We start from the raw sequence: 14,674 nt of genomic DNA on the forward strand, positions 1-14,674 counted from the left end.
TGGGCAACATTCGCTTAACTGCTTCAACGTTGAGTATACTGACCCAGAGGCCGGAAGAACATCCAGTACAGACGGCAAGAATGTTCATGTACTTCTCGACCCACATAAAAACACTCTCCGCTGGTGATTTATGTATTTGCATTTGAAGGTACTTGATACCTATATAACCAGCTATATGTGAGGCGTAGATAAGGAGAGTCCTATTTTTTATTTTTTTTTACACAGAGAAACAAAACATCTATACGCCAGAAAGGGAAACGAGACGCACAATATCTTGGCCTGAACATGTAGGTCTCAGTCAACAGCCTTCAGCGGAGCTCCTGCAGAGGGTGACAAGCAGTTAAACGAAATATATGTCACACATATACACACATTCCGTGACTTGTTTACCTCTTTGGTGACAGGTGTATTGCACAATATCTAAGACAGGACTGACACAAGTTTACAGAATTAGAGATATTGGAAATTAGGCCAAGGGGGAAGTTCAAATCAAAGTGCAAGATGACAGATTAGTTATTGATTGGAATCTGTGTTGTTGTTGTTTCTTTCAAATGATCCCGTTGCAGCAGTAACTCTTTAGGTCCAATGAGATTTGCAGTTTTCTCAGCTTGCAGCAGATCAACTCACTGGTTTCTCCAAATTGGCTTAAGAACATTTTCTTTTTCTAACAGCAAAGGAGGATTGACAAAAAAAAAGGAAAAAAAAGAATACATTCTCACTTGATAAACAGGTGACTTTAAAAACTCATTGATCCAAATGGGTACTTCCAGATGTAACAGCATCTTACATGGGGGAGTTGTACCATGTTTGGCAGCTGTATGTAAAAGTTCTGATGAAGAAGAACATTTCATACCTGCAGAACACAGATTGTTTTCTTAAACCTATTCTACCATTAAAGCCATTGAAAGAGATGCTCACGTCTCGTCTAACAATAAAACCAGTCATTCCTGTCTACCTCAGTTTCATTATTTTATAATATGTGATCACTAATTCTGATTTACAATATGTGTGTCTGTAAGCATTAGATGACAAACAAAAGAAAACACTAAAAATGTCCTACTGTTCATTTTCCAGTGTGTGTAATTGTTTTGTGTACTGAGCCAGTAAGCAAAGCCCAACTGTATCTGTGAGAGGAGGATTATGAGTAATTAGTCCTATACTCCACCCTAGTGCAAGCACACTGACACACTGACATACCATAATCTTAGTTAAGCTATCCAATAGCTTGCATGCTCATACAATTAGTGCCTATTACTGCAGCTTAAACCTCATCAGTAAGTACATTATCATTAATATTGTAATGTTCTACTCTGCTATCCATTTTGTTTGTGCAGAAAGAAGGCAAACAAAGAGCGAGCTTCATTCTTTCAGAGCAGATGATATAAGTACATTAAAGCAGAAGGGTGAGGGTAAACAAATGTGACATAACAAGGTGGGGCCCCAGTGTAAAATGTATTTTATAAGTACTGATTCCTGGGCGCCCCCTAAGCCCCTGTTTTTGTCACATGATGCTCAGAGGAGTCATGTACGAACGTAACCCATTAGTAACCCTAGCCTTTTCCTCAGGCTGGCCCAAGGGTCACTAATGCCTCTGAGCACACCCAGACACTCTTCCTCAAACAAGTCGACACACAAACAGACACACACACACACAACACAGTGATATGGTAAACTAGGAGGGAACGGCACCGTCATGCTTTCAGCTTTTATAACCAGCCCATATACCTGACCATGACCCTGCTATCAAACACATTTACAGTATTTACACACACAAGCGCGCACACACAGAAGCAGGGACTGTTCAAACACACCTGTATTGAAACTATAACGTCCCTGGTATCTGTGATCCTGCTCGTCCCTGGGAACTGGAGTCAAAGGGCAAAAATCTACAGTGCTAATATAATATTGCAAAATACATCTTTACTCAAGTCAGGAGAATGACTCTTTGTAAGCAAACGATGTCTCTCTTTCAGTTAGAAGACAATGTGTAGGCTATAAAAGTGCAAAACACCATAAACCTGCCCACGGAGCTTCGTATAAATTCTGCTCACAATCATTTCTAAAGGGTATTTTTCTTTCCTGTCAATAAATTGAAGTTTGAATAGACATAAACAAAATGTATAAAGTAATGTTTTCAAACCAAAAATGCTAAGTATTCCTGTTTTTTTTTTGTTTTTTTTAAGTAAAAGTATTTGCTGCCGTTTTGTGTTTCATATGACTGAAATTTGAATTTTCTCAGGGTTAAGACTGTGGAACCTCAATATTATTTAAACCGTCATTGTTCTTCTTGATTTTGAAAATACTTGGCGCTCTTAAAAAATTAAGCCAACAATGAATCTTTTCTCTGAACTCAAATTTGGAATAGTAAATAACCAAATCAGTTTTTTTGGTTTTCCTTATTAACACATCTACAAAAACCATAGCCAGCAGGGAAATTAACTTTTGTTTTGTTTTGTTTTTTTAAGAGTTTTGGGCATTTTGTGCCTATATTGGAGAGATAGGACAGTGGATACAGTTGGAAATCAGGGAGATAGAGTTGGGAATGACATGCGGGAAAGGGGCCACTGGACAGATTTGAACCTGGGCTGCCCGCTTGAAGGACCGCCTCCATACATGGGGCTTGCGCGCACTAACCACTGCGCCACCAGCGCCTCAGGAAATTGAGAAATATACAAAGGTTATACATTGGTTTGTATTATTATAGTCTTTTAAACGTGTATTTAAAAGACTCACTTTTTTACACGACAGCTGACCCTTTACCTCAGAAAAGTGCACGACAATGTCTATACATACTAAGACAAACATTTCAGCCTCTCCTTCCTCTTTGGCATCTGTGATTAGACAACAACCGGTCTCCTTTAACAAACCCACCAACTGGAACTGACCGGTTTGCTTTAACTTCATAAGACGTGCTCCCTGCTGTCACAGACACACAAGTAGCCATAAGTGACGAGTGACATGTATGAGGCAGCGCTCACGTATGTCAAATATGAGAAACATGAGTGTCGGAGCTGTTGCTGATGATAAACTGTCTCCTTTGTGGCGTGCAAGGGCTCGCCTGACCACAGAAACATGTTGATATGATAAGCAGAGATAACGATATCTTTTAAAAACAAGGTTACATGTAGTTACTTAGAGGGAGGGGCTGCTGGCTTATTATGGTGCGGACTAAATTAGGTAGGCCTGGTTGTGATTTCAAAGGGGGGGGGGTCAGCGCAAACACACAAACAACACACACACACACATACGGAGAAAAAAACAAACATCCTAGTTTCCTAGAAGTTTTCGAACAAGCTGCAATGGCTGTTTTCCAGAGTGTTAATGTTCCTCCCCCCTCCTCTTAAATATTCTCCCGTCTGTTTCTGCACAATCAACCTCTATCCTCCCCCCCCCACCCACCCACCCCAAAAAAAGGAAAGACGAAAAAACACCCCATCACAACCCCACCCCAACCCTAATGTCCCCGTCCTCCTCCCCTCACTTTCTGGCTGCTGATAAACAGATTCTAGAGGTGTGCCTCCTCTCAGCCAATAGCAGCCATCCCTCGCCATGCGTCTCAGCCAATCAGCGCAAACAGAGGGAGGGGCCGGTCTCTTCTGTTAATGCAGTTGTTGTTTTGCTGCAAGTCTTTACAGTGATAGATGGAGCAAATAAAGAACAGGTCAGGTCAGGCATTAATAAGCTTTGAGTGCTCGCCTGCAATTAGGTGGGGGCTAATCCCAATTTCACAAGTGCGCACACACACACACACACACACACACACACACACACACACACACACACACACACACACACACACACACACACACACACACACACACTTTGTTTTAGTCAAGAACGTACACGCACTCTTTATCTCCATCTCTAGTCATCTCCCTCCCTCAAACACACACAAACCAGACTTTGTTTCCTTGCACATAAACATCATTCACATTCTCTCTCCCCCCTTCTCTCTCTCTCTCTCTCTCTCTCTCCCTCCCACATGAGCATGCACGCAGGCACACACACACACACACACACACACACACACACACACACACACTTGCTGGTTATATCTGGTCAGAGGGTGTGGAGAGCTGTCAATAACGGAAAGACAGTGTGACCAGTATAAACAGGACACCTGTCGAATCAGTTAACAAAAAGCCCTTAGCACAGATCATTCTGCACTTCCTGCATCAACATCAGCATGAATAGCCTTTCGAAGTACGAGGACTATTATTTTGAAATGTGGCTCTCATTTTTAACAAAACTGCAAAGGTTAAGTTTTTACCTTTAAAAAAAAAAAAGTCCACAGAAAACTGTTCAACTGTTCTTAAGCAACAAAGGATCTGTAAAAAGAAAACATTCATGACTTGTTTTTATCACTCTTCCCTCTTATATGACAGTCCACTTTATGCAATGTGCTTGTGTTGCACAATAAAGCAACCACAGTGTTGTTTCCATCTGCGAACCTGTAACGTCTCCAAAGACAATTTGTAACCGCTCCGACCTCGTCTGATACCTGCAGGTGATAAGGAAAGGCCACTGGCTAAAGAAGAGTATCTGGTGTGGTGACTGCTACTAATCAGACACCAAGACAAGCTTGTGAGCTTCTGACTTTTTCTTCTAACTTGTATGACGAAGGGATACTTCTGTGACAAGGGAGTGAGGACAGCATGTTCGGACAAACATCCCGGCTGAATGGTTACCTTCACACACCTGCTTTCAGAAACTACGCACACGCTCGTGGTATTTCACAGATTTTTTTTCCCCCCCTTTTCACCCATTTATATATAGCCCTGCTGACCCATATTCACAGGTGAGGATGGACAGGCTAAAGCCGCTGACTCAAAATGCCAAAACAACCATAAATCATAAAGAAAAAGCTGACTGATGCAAAAGCTCTGCTCTAAGGCCTTATTCTACTAGAGCGGATTTGATTGAGGGAGTAGTCTATGGTTCTCTTTAAAAAAGCTTTACAGCTGAATCATTAACCAAAATACATTAGTGAGAAGAACCGGGCCAACTATATCACATCACACTAACTTTAAAAATGTTACTTTCATGCTGGCAAACAGGAAATACATTATGGTTGCAGAAATTGAAAATTTGGTTGCCATGCACTTATTTAAGCTTGTGATGAGTAAATAACAAAAGGCAGCGTCATATACTTCAGTTTGATGTTAAAATGTGATATATATCAATCTTCAAACTGGGTGCATCACTTCACAACATATATGACATACATGCTTTGCAGTTCAACTCTGTGCAGCTCAAAGATGACAGAATATTTCACTTCCCAAGAGGTCACACAATTCCTCTTTTATTTGTTCAATTTCAGCTTCTTCTTTGTCAATTCAATCCAGTTAAAAGTAGTTTGTGTGCTGTTTGTTAGTGTGTGTGTGTGTGTGTGTGTGTCAAGGTTTCTGAATATTTTTTTGTAAGAATGCTAATCAACATCAATGAATTTTTGCATGAGTCGATTAAAAACAACATATTTTTTTAAATACCCTACTACACCATCAAATTAGAATCAGACTTTAAAAAAACGTTCAAGCAGACACATCCCACGGCCGGACAGACATCAGTAGTATATCATGCAAAGCATTCAAGCTATAACGAGCAAACAAACAGAGCAGCTTGTATTTCACAGCACAGAAAAATAAGCAAAGTGTCCAGACGAAGATAAGCAAACACAGAACTGACAAAGAAAATGACAGATGGGATATACAGGCGGGGAACACTGTTGCTGGAAAGGCCATGTTTGTTTCGCCGCTCAGTACAGAAATGTTATGTTAAGTATGGGAAGAATTAGGTTACCTAAACATCGAACGACGTGCTGATTCTGTCAGTTTTTGAAGGCCAGTTTCGACTGCAGAATTTAGGAAGCATCTACCACCGTTTAACCTCAGCAAATCTGACATCTGGATAAATTCTGCTGATGTGCTGACTAATGTGATAAAGCTTTGACTTGTTAATTGATTCCTTACTTCAGCACTGAGAAAATATGTTACATAAATTACCGAACATCACTTGTTTACTTTCCCTCCTGACATCACGCATGCCCTGTGCTGTGTATAATTTACGACAAAGGGTGCTTATACAGTTCCTTCCTTCCCCTCACTCTTTCACGGCGTCAAGTGAGCCAATGTGCAGCAGACACACCCTTAAAACAAACCAATGAACGCTGATTAATACACTGAGGGGACGGGGGGCTCAGTCCAAGTCTTCATGTCTGAGATTAAATAGGGTTTGATACAGGGTACAGGGGCTTAGAGATATTTACAAGGATGTTAACCCCAGTAGAAGTAAATACAAAAAAAAAAGGAAAGAAGAAGAAAAAAAAAGCTGACTGAGTGACTCGAGGGTTTGTGTATATTTTGTGTTGGTTGGTTGCCAACCTTTACATGCCTGCTTTTCTAAGGGCCTCCCAGTGTTTACTGCAACATGACTAGAAACCACAGCAGAGCAGACAAGGTGTGGCAACCTGCCAGCAAAGACTACTCAGGAACCAGATGGAGAAGTTGTTTTTGTCTCTCCAACTATCGATCTCCCTTTGGCCTACATACTTCTGCGCTTTCAGGAGTTTAGCCAAGCTTGGCCCCGACTATTCTTGGGCTTTCAAGCTAAATGCAAGTCAGACAAAATCATTGAAAAACCCCAGGCATGTCTTCACTACATTTTCCTCGTCTAGAGCCATGTTTTTTTGCTACTTTATCTTTCTCCTTCTCTTTCTCCGGGTTTTTCAGTTAAATGTCCAATTTTCTCTCCTCTACCCTTTCAACAAAGGATGGCATTGTTTCCACTAATTCTACATGTTAAGATATCTGTCTAATGTGCTCTTTGGCCTCACAGATTACACTTTGGATTTTCAGAAAGGGGCTCATTCTTACTTTGAATCCACATTGGCAGAGGCATAATGTAAGCTCTGAGTAAGCCCACCCTAGTTAAAATGCTTTCATGAAGGCTTTGTGCCTTGTTATGCATTATCTAATGTCTTATTTGATTATTGGACAGTAATCACAAATTAAAGATTAATCCTCAGGGAAAGTCCACACCGGCCATTTACTGTTTTTTGTGTTTCACCTATGATTTAAATGATCTTGTAATTGGTCTAATTTTGTTCTGAATTACAGTAAAGTGTACTTTCTTTTGCTGTAGACCCTCCGAGGACTGCTTAGAGTTTCTGACCTGCCTTCATGAGGTGTTCAGCAGGTAAGCAAACATGTTATGAAACACCAATTATGTAAAAGGATGACATACAGGTATACAGTAGGTATTAAAAAAACATTCAATGTTACCTTAGTGACAGGTACAACCTCCTGTCACACCCATCAAAATAAAAAGTCTGATACGTCCACAGTTCATCAAAAGGTGTCTACATAAATACACTGAATCTCCATTCAACTGAAACAGGAGTCAAAGAAGGAAAGAACAAAAGTTCTGAACTTTAAAAGGAACACTTAATGCAATTTCATCCTCTGTATGAGAAGCCAGCTCTGGTTTGAAAATGTAACAATACGTGACATTTTACCCGTATTAAAGAGAGTGCAATGACCATGAAGAGGGATACAGTCATGAAGAGAAACAACAAGGATAACAGGTTACAGTAAACTTAATGAAAATTGAAATTTGGAAGTTTAAGGTTTAACAAGTAACATCAAAACAGAATAAAATACGAAAAATTGGTTAAAAAAAATGCTTTTCAAGTCAAAGAAAAAGACTGTATAATAGTAAATTTAGACCAACATGAACAGCCGTTTATTAAAAGTTCAAATCCAAATCCATAATGCAAGAAGGACAAAAATGTGATGACATGACTTATAATGAGCTTCACTGCCCCCCTCACAGTTCTTGTTTTAAGGAAATGAGCTTCAGAGAAGAAATTGAGCATTATTAGCAGAGCTGGCTGATTTCCAAATTCGTCATCCAGGAAGGGAAAAATTATGACTTTCAAGATGTTCTTGAATTTGTACAATGTGCTTCAGTTGCATGTCCTACTTGTTACTCACAGTAAAATTCTTAAACCAAGATCACTTTCTGCTCCATATGTATGTTTGTGATATTATCAAGGCCATTGAATCAGAAGTGTTTGGCTACCAGGTGCCTACTTTGTAAGTTATATGAAGGTCTGAGTGAGAAACTTCCAGCTTATAACTTCCAGCTGACTCCTGAAAAACAAGGCAGTAAAGTATCTGGAAAATGCTTACATATACTGCACTGACACAAGATGCTATTAAAGTGTGGAGCTCATAGGTAATGCGCTATAATAATATTCTAGGAGTACGGAGTGTAATGTGCACGTGTGTGTGTGTGTGTGTGTGTGTGTGTGTCTGCGCCTGGGAGGGTGGGTGGCCGCCCTCGGGGGTCTAATAAACCCACAAGGTGACGGATGGCAGCATGATGTAACAGAATCTCTTCCAATTACTGTGTTGGGACATGTAGTACAAGTGTGGTATAGGGTTAGGAGGGTAAACAACTCTGAGCACTTGTGCTGAACCTGTAAGAAGAAGTTTCTGTTCTTTATTCTGTCACCAAGTTTAAATTGTTGAACTGTTAAGCAAAAAAAAAAAAAAAAAAAGGGAACATCAGCATTTCCTCTTTGACACGTGAGTGTTCATTAAGTTAAACACGAGCGTCTAAAGTGACCAAATCAACAAAGACAGCAACCGCACTGCTATCACAGTTATCACCCAAACACATGCACAAATATACACACACAGACAGGCAGTTATAGACAAGTGTGATAAATACACACAGAGAGGAGGGGGTGAAGTGTGATAAACATGCTAATGGGCCGCATTCATCCCCTAAAATAGATGTCAATACCTGCTTTCACATACACCACAAGGCTGTGTCACATCATAGTTCACAGATAAACTTATAGATATAGAAGCTAAATTCATATAATGTTAGAGTTTGATCATAGTTATACCATGGAGTAACGCAACAGCTAAAATGTTTGCTTACATGGTGTAGAGTGTACAGTTAAACCTGGCATGTTAAATGTTTTAAGGCCACTAGGGGGCAGCAGAAACAAGTAGCGAACAGAAGACTGACATATGACAACCTTTTATGTTCACAGTTCTTTGTTTACTCATCAATTCATTCATTCTCTTTTTGGCTCCGTCTTGGGTCACTACCAACTCTTGAAGGACATATCTGGCTCTTTAGCTGCTAAATGCTTCACTAAGCTCACCAGCTGCTTGGTCGTCTGCTGTTTGGTGCTGAGCAGATTTTGTACGTTGGGATTAAACTGTTTTTATTTTTACTGAAAGTTTGCAATTAGTGTGAACCAACTTCAAAGCTCGGTAGAAGCCAAAGGAAGCAGAACAATCAGGTATACAATCATATATGAAAATGTATTATTTTTCATATGCGGATTTCAGGTTAGTAACCACATGATGATAGCAAATCGCTTCAGTTCTCTGCAAAAGAAGAGTGTATCACTAATTAGCATATTTACCTTTCTTAATATGTTCTCAAGTGTTGATATTTTCTCACAGCACAATTACTCCGACTCTAAAATATTACCCCATTGTACCCACATGTGTGTATTTTTAAGTTATTTGTTCAAAAATATTTAGTCAATATCCCCCAGCAGAACTCTCCTGACAGCCGCCAATACAATCCACAGAGTGTCTGGGTGGTGTGTGTGGAGGATCAATAGCATCAGAAGTATTTTGGCACACTATCTGGTTGCACTTAGAAGACTGGAGGCTTCGTGACAGCTGGCAGCAACATCAAAACATACATAGTGGGAGACGGGAAAATCTAGCTATTATAAAGCAGGGCTAATCCTCTATAGGTGCATCATCATCCTGAATGCAGAGTGCACTGAACTGAAATGAAGAAAAACTGACAAAAATTGTTTTGTTTTTTTTAATTGCAGAGTGGTTAACCACCTTTGATCGCTAACGTCAGTCCCCTGACCTTGTTTTTATTGATTACATGTTAAATTTAAATCTTCAGCTTTAGACTCAAACTTATTGCAAAAATGCCCCAAAAACAAGCAAGAATTCGGTTGGCAGACTATCAGAAAAATGAATTTATAAATTAATTGGCCACTTTTTAAACTTTTTAGTTTATGTGTATATCAGCTTGCCCACTTGTTTACTGTCTGCCCCTTCAAAGCGGTGAACCATAAGTATAAAACTGCTCTGAGTCATACATAATTAATCCAAAGCAGATTTTAATTAATTAAACACAGCTAAAATTTGAAAACAGAAAAACAGCTCAACGCTAATGTGTCAAGAGTTTTTTAACTTTCTGGATATACATTATTTACATTTTTCTATGGGTGATATAACACCCAAACCGTCTGATATGAATATGTGTTTACAGATTTAGGGAGACACACTGCTCTTGATGGGAAGTAGTGTGTTTTCCTGCCTCGAGTAAACAAAACCCACTTGTGCAGTTTTTTTTTAACCAACACTGCATGTCAATCACAGACGCAGACACACACTCTCTCCTTCTGTGTCTCCATCTCACACACACATACACACACTTCAGCCTGGCCTTGCAGCAAAAGAGCCGGGGTCAGAGGTGAACAACTGTGGGAACGCGGAGGTCTCGTAGCGTGAAACTGTCACCATCCTGACAAACTAGCCTGTAACATAAACAAGCACACATACATCAGCTCGGGACAATACCCCTGAGAAGAGCGCACAATACACTCCACCGCTGCACACTGGGCCTGAAACAATACCACACATGCTGAAACAACACCAGAGCCAGGCAAAGCCAACATGGCACTGGGCAAAGCTTGAAGCAACACCATTTGGTGAGCACAGCCACACAATGGCTCCAATGGGAAACGATCCATCAGGTGCTGACACAGCGAAGTTCAAGTCTCAAAGTGTGGGGTCCCGAATGAATGAGGCGCACTGAAGTGACCGCTCTGTGAGTGCGGCTGCAAGAATACCCCTTCAGGACTGCAGGATTTTGCCGAAAAAAAACCCCAAAAGTAGCTTAGATTTAGGATTTAAAATTAGATGTATCTGCAATTTCTCACAAAGTAGAGGCTACAACTAACATTATATGTGGTATTTGTTGTTGTTGGTTGTTTTTTTTAATGTTTTTGCTCTCATCTGACTATCACTGATGCTCTGCCAATATAACCTCAACTTCAACCTTGCCAATGAAGCTAACTGAAGTTAATTAAATTGACATTCAGTTAGTTAAATTCAGAAGACATTTTGTAAATATTTTCAATAAACATAAACAGCTTTATACCTGGATTCAGACTGGTAATCATATCAGTGGTTACACAATATTTCTTAACCTGAGCCAGAGTGTGTGTCCCAAATATTTGCGTTTGTGTACTGCAGCTGAGCCTAAGTGGTTTGTATCCTAATAGGGGCTACCTTAGACTGAAGCCACCGGGCTATTCATGCTGTGTGACCTGATCCACAGATGCCTCTAAATCCTGCATGCTCACTACTATAAATCTCTCAACACAAACAGATACAGATTCACACTCGGAGTCAAAGGCAGACAGATCAACACATGTGGACCCACATAAACACACAGAGAAAGTCACATACACACATACTGGATGAACGCCCGGTGACCAGGGCAAAAGGGAAAAAAAAAATTAAAAGCATGTGCAGCATAGCATGCGTTCAGCTGGGTGCATGGAAAATTCCCATCCAGCAATTTAACAGTAGAGCTAAAACAGGCTACACACTGGTATAGAGCGCCCTCCTGTGTCCCCACAGCTTAACTGCAGCTCTGCTCTCTTAATATGCTGTGCGAGTGATGACACCACTCAATGGGCCGTTCTGTTTCATCAAGTGCAAGACGAAGCATTAAAGAGAGAGAGAGAGAGAGGCCGGAGGATGAAAGGCATTTATTGATTTTTTTAATTTTAAACTCCCTCCACTGGACAAAAACTGTTATCATTCATTTATGAATTCAATTAAATTCATCCTAAACAGATGTCATGCCTGTGGATGATGAAAGTGTACCAAAGCAAGAGGCTTGGAGTACAAGGCAAGTTGGAAGATCTGCAGCCACTTCTGTAGCTTCAAAATGTCTGTTGTTTGACTGTAAGTGTGTGTCTGTGTGTGTCCCAGTTGAAATACTCGCATAGAATATTTAAAAGCCAAAGGAAATATGAAGTCACACAGTAGGATTGCATTAACCACACTTCGAAAAATCATAGCTCACACAACAGGATAACCAGATACATCCTAAAAATAAATGTGATATGCAAATGTCTAACAATTAATTACATTTTTTTCCTGTGAAACATGCAGAAGAAATGGAAGTACTCCTCATGTTGCAGAGCGCCTCACCAACGTTGTTCAAAAGGGTAGGAGGAGGGGTTACATGCAGCCTGACAGGCAAAAAAGAGGGCATAAAAAGATCAAAAGAAATCGGCTATGGCATTTGAAAAATAGACAGTGAAGGAAAGCGCCACAAAGATTATTAAATTAATAGAGATTTATTGTTATTGCAAACCTAAACAAGCATTTAAAAGATCGGCCTCCGGGAAGTTGTAAATAAATAACTCTATCAAATCATACAGGCTAAAAAGTTATCAATTAATCATTAAAATCTAAAGAATAATCAGGACATTAATTCATAATACAAAATACTCTTAAATTTGCAGCCCTGGACAAATCAACAATTTATTAAACAGTAAAAACTGGATGGTCTGGGGTGCCGGTGTCTTAGTGGTTAGTTTGTGTGCTCCATGTACAGAGGCTGTTGCCCTCGAAAAGGCCCAGGTTCGAATCCAGCCTGTGGCTCCTATACCCGCTTGTCATTCCCCACTCTCTCTCTCTCCCTCTATTCACTGTCCTGTGTCTCAAAAAAGCCATAAAAAGTCCAACAAAAAAATCTTTAAAAAAAAAAAAGTGTGTTCAGACAGATAGAGGAAAATAAAATGTAACCTATAAAAGGCCCAGTCTTTCCATAATGGAAAGTATGCCTTTCAAAATAACCACAGCATGTAGATCCACTGATACCAGACATTCAGAAATGTTTACAAGGGGGAAGAGTAGGTGAGTTACCAATAACATTTATAATGTCTCTGTTCTATTCATGTGTACCAGTAAAACCAGCAATGAAGCTACTTAATGGAATTCAGCCAGCAGCTATTTTATTATCTACACCTGTGCTTTTATTGTGACAGGACCGATAGGTTGAGCGGAGGTAATGCTGTCACAAGATTACAGACTAATCATTTCTCACAGCTGATGTCTTGATGTGGAGCACAGAAATGGAATTCAGCCATCAGAAATATAATTAAATGATTCTTTACTTTTAATGCTGGGAGGATTAACAGCTGCAGTTTCAGCAGATGTTGATCATGAGTCTGGTTCTGCTTGAGGTTTCTGACTCTTAAAAGCAGTTTGTCCTTGTCACTGTAACTTTGCTAAATGTTGCTTAGCGCTGTGCCCATGGTGTATTCATGTTGGGTCATTGTAAATTATATAACAAAGAGTAGGGTCTTGACCTGCTGTTTTTGCAAAGTGTCTCAAGATACAATTTTCTGTGAATTGGCACAAGGCTGATTGGTTCATTGATTGATTAAATGGGGGTCAAAGGAGTGTAATACTGTTAAGACTTGCCCCATGAAGGAACCTGTTATTTCTCACACTAATAATCCAAGCCAGCATGATTTCTTTCTTTTTTTAAACTTTAGGCCATTACCCTTATCACTGTCCAGCTGCTACAGAAACACAAGACTTATTTTCCACTGACAATACTAAACCAACAGAAAGAGTTAACATGAAGTTGAGCAAGATGTGCCGGAAAACAAAACAGAGCCTAACAGAGCAGCAGAAGGGTTTACTAAACTTTATGAATAATTTGTTAACTTTCATTCTATACACAAGACATTATGTCAATGAGGGAGAGGAAGAAGGATGGAGGGAGAGAGAGTTGTTTATTCAACAGCACCATGCGATCGCCCTATCTCTATTCGTAAACCTCCCTGATATAAGCAACACAGTAAATCCAGCTCTGCCTCAGACTGAAACATGCATGCACAGCAGGAGAACATGGCTTCAATTATTCTCACTCTTACGCTCTTTTATTCATATGTCGGCTTCTTTTCTCTGTGTGTTACTTTTCCTTTAAAGTGTTTGTTATTCCTCTCCCACCTCCTGCTGCAGCACTTTGTTCCTGTTGTCCAACACCACGCCTCCCCCCCCCCCCCCCTCCTCCTTTAAGAGTCTCAGGGTGTGTGGGTGAGACAAGCTGAGCCTTGCAATGTGTGCTCGAGAAGAAGGGAGACAACTGTAAAGCAGGCTAGACGGCCCATATTGGGACTTAGGGGACAAAGTGTTCCCGAAGACATGATCTGATGACAACATATCATGATGACATTTTGACTTATTTGAGATTGTGTTCTGATTTTGGAACACTTTGAAGCCTTTACACTTAGAGAGTGATTCGAGACTGGTCAGAAAATTATTCCACTTTCAAGCCAATTGGGCTTAAGGTTTTGGAGAGCAGGGCTCATGGACTCATGGTGGTGGTAGTTTTCCACTGGATGTTGTTGATGTTTGTTCCATTTCCTCCATCGTTTTCACCCCTCTCCTTACGTCTCCATTATCAGTCCAATCTCAGCTTCTCTCTCCCCAACTTCATTTCTTGCTCATCCTGCAGCCCGTGTTTGCAACATTTGGTTCCCCACTCTTGCATCTCACTCCCTCTCAATTCCTGAATAGCACAGCCA

The 14,674-nt window shown here is 40.3% G+C and overlaps 1 protein-coding gene across 2 annotated transcripts in view; it reads right to left on the reverse strand.

The window, feature by feature from the left end:
- Positions 1–14,674, reverse strand: part of sesn1 (sestrin 1) — a 55,469-nt gene that overhangs the window by 32,557 nt on the left and 8,238 nt on the right. The window contains exon 1 of one of the 2 annotated variants that reach the window (XM_061051968.1): positions 14,112–14,115. The exons of the other annotated variant lie outside the window; for it this stretch is intronic. The gene's annotated coding sequence lies outside the window, so the exon portion shown is untranslated. Of the gene's footprint in view, positions 1–14,111; positions 14,116–14,674 lie in introns of those variants that run through there. 2 annotated transcript variants of the gene reach the window in all.

This window comes from Labrus mixtus, chromosome 12 (genome assembly GCF_963584025.1).
Source record: "Labrus mixtus chromosome 12, fLabMix1.1, whole genome shotgun sequence".
NCBI lineage: Eukaryota > Metazoa > Chordata > Actinopteri > Labriformes > Labridae > Labrus > Labrus mixtus.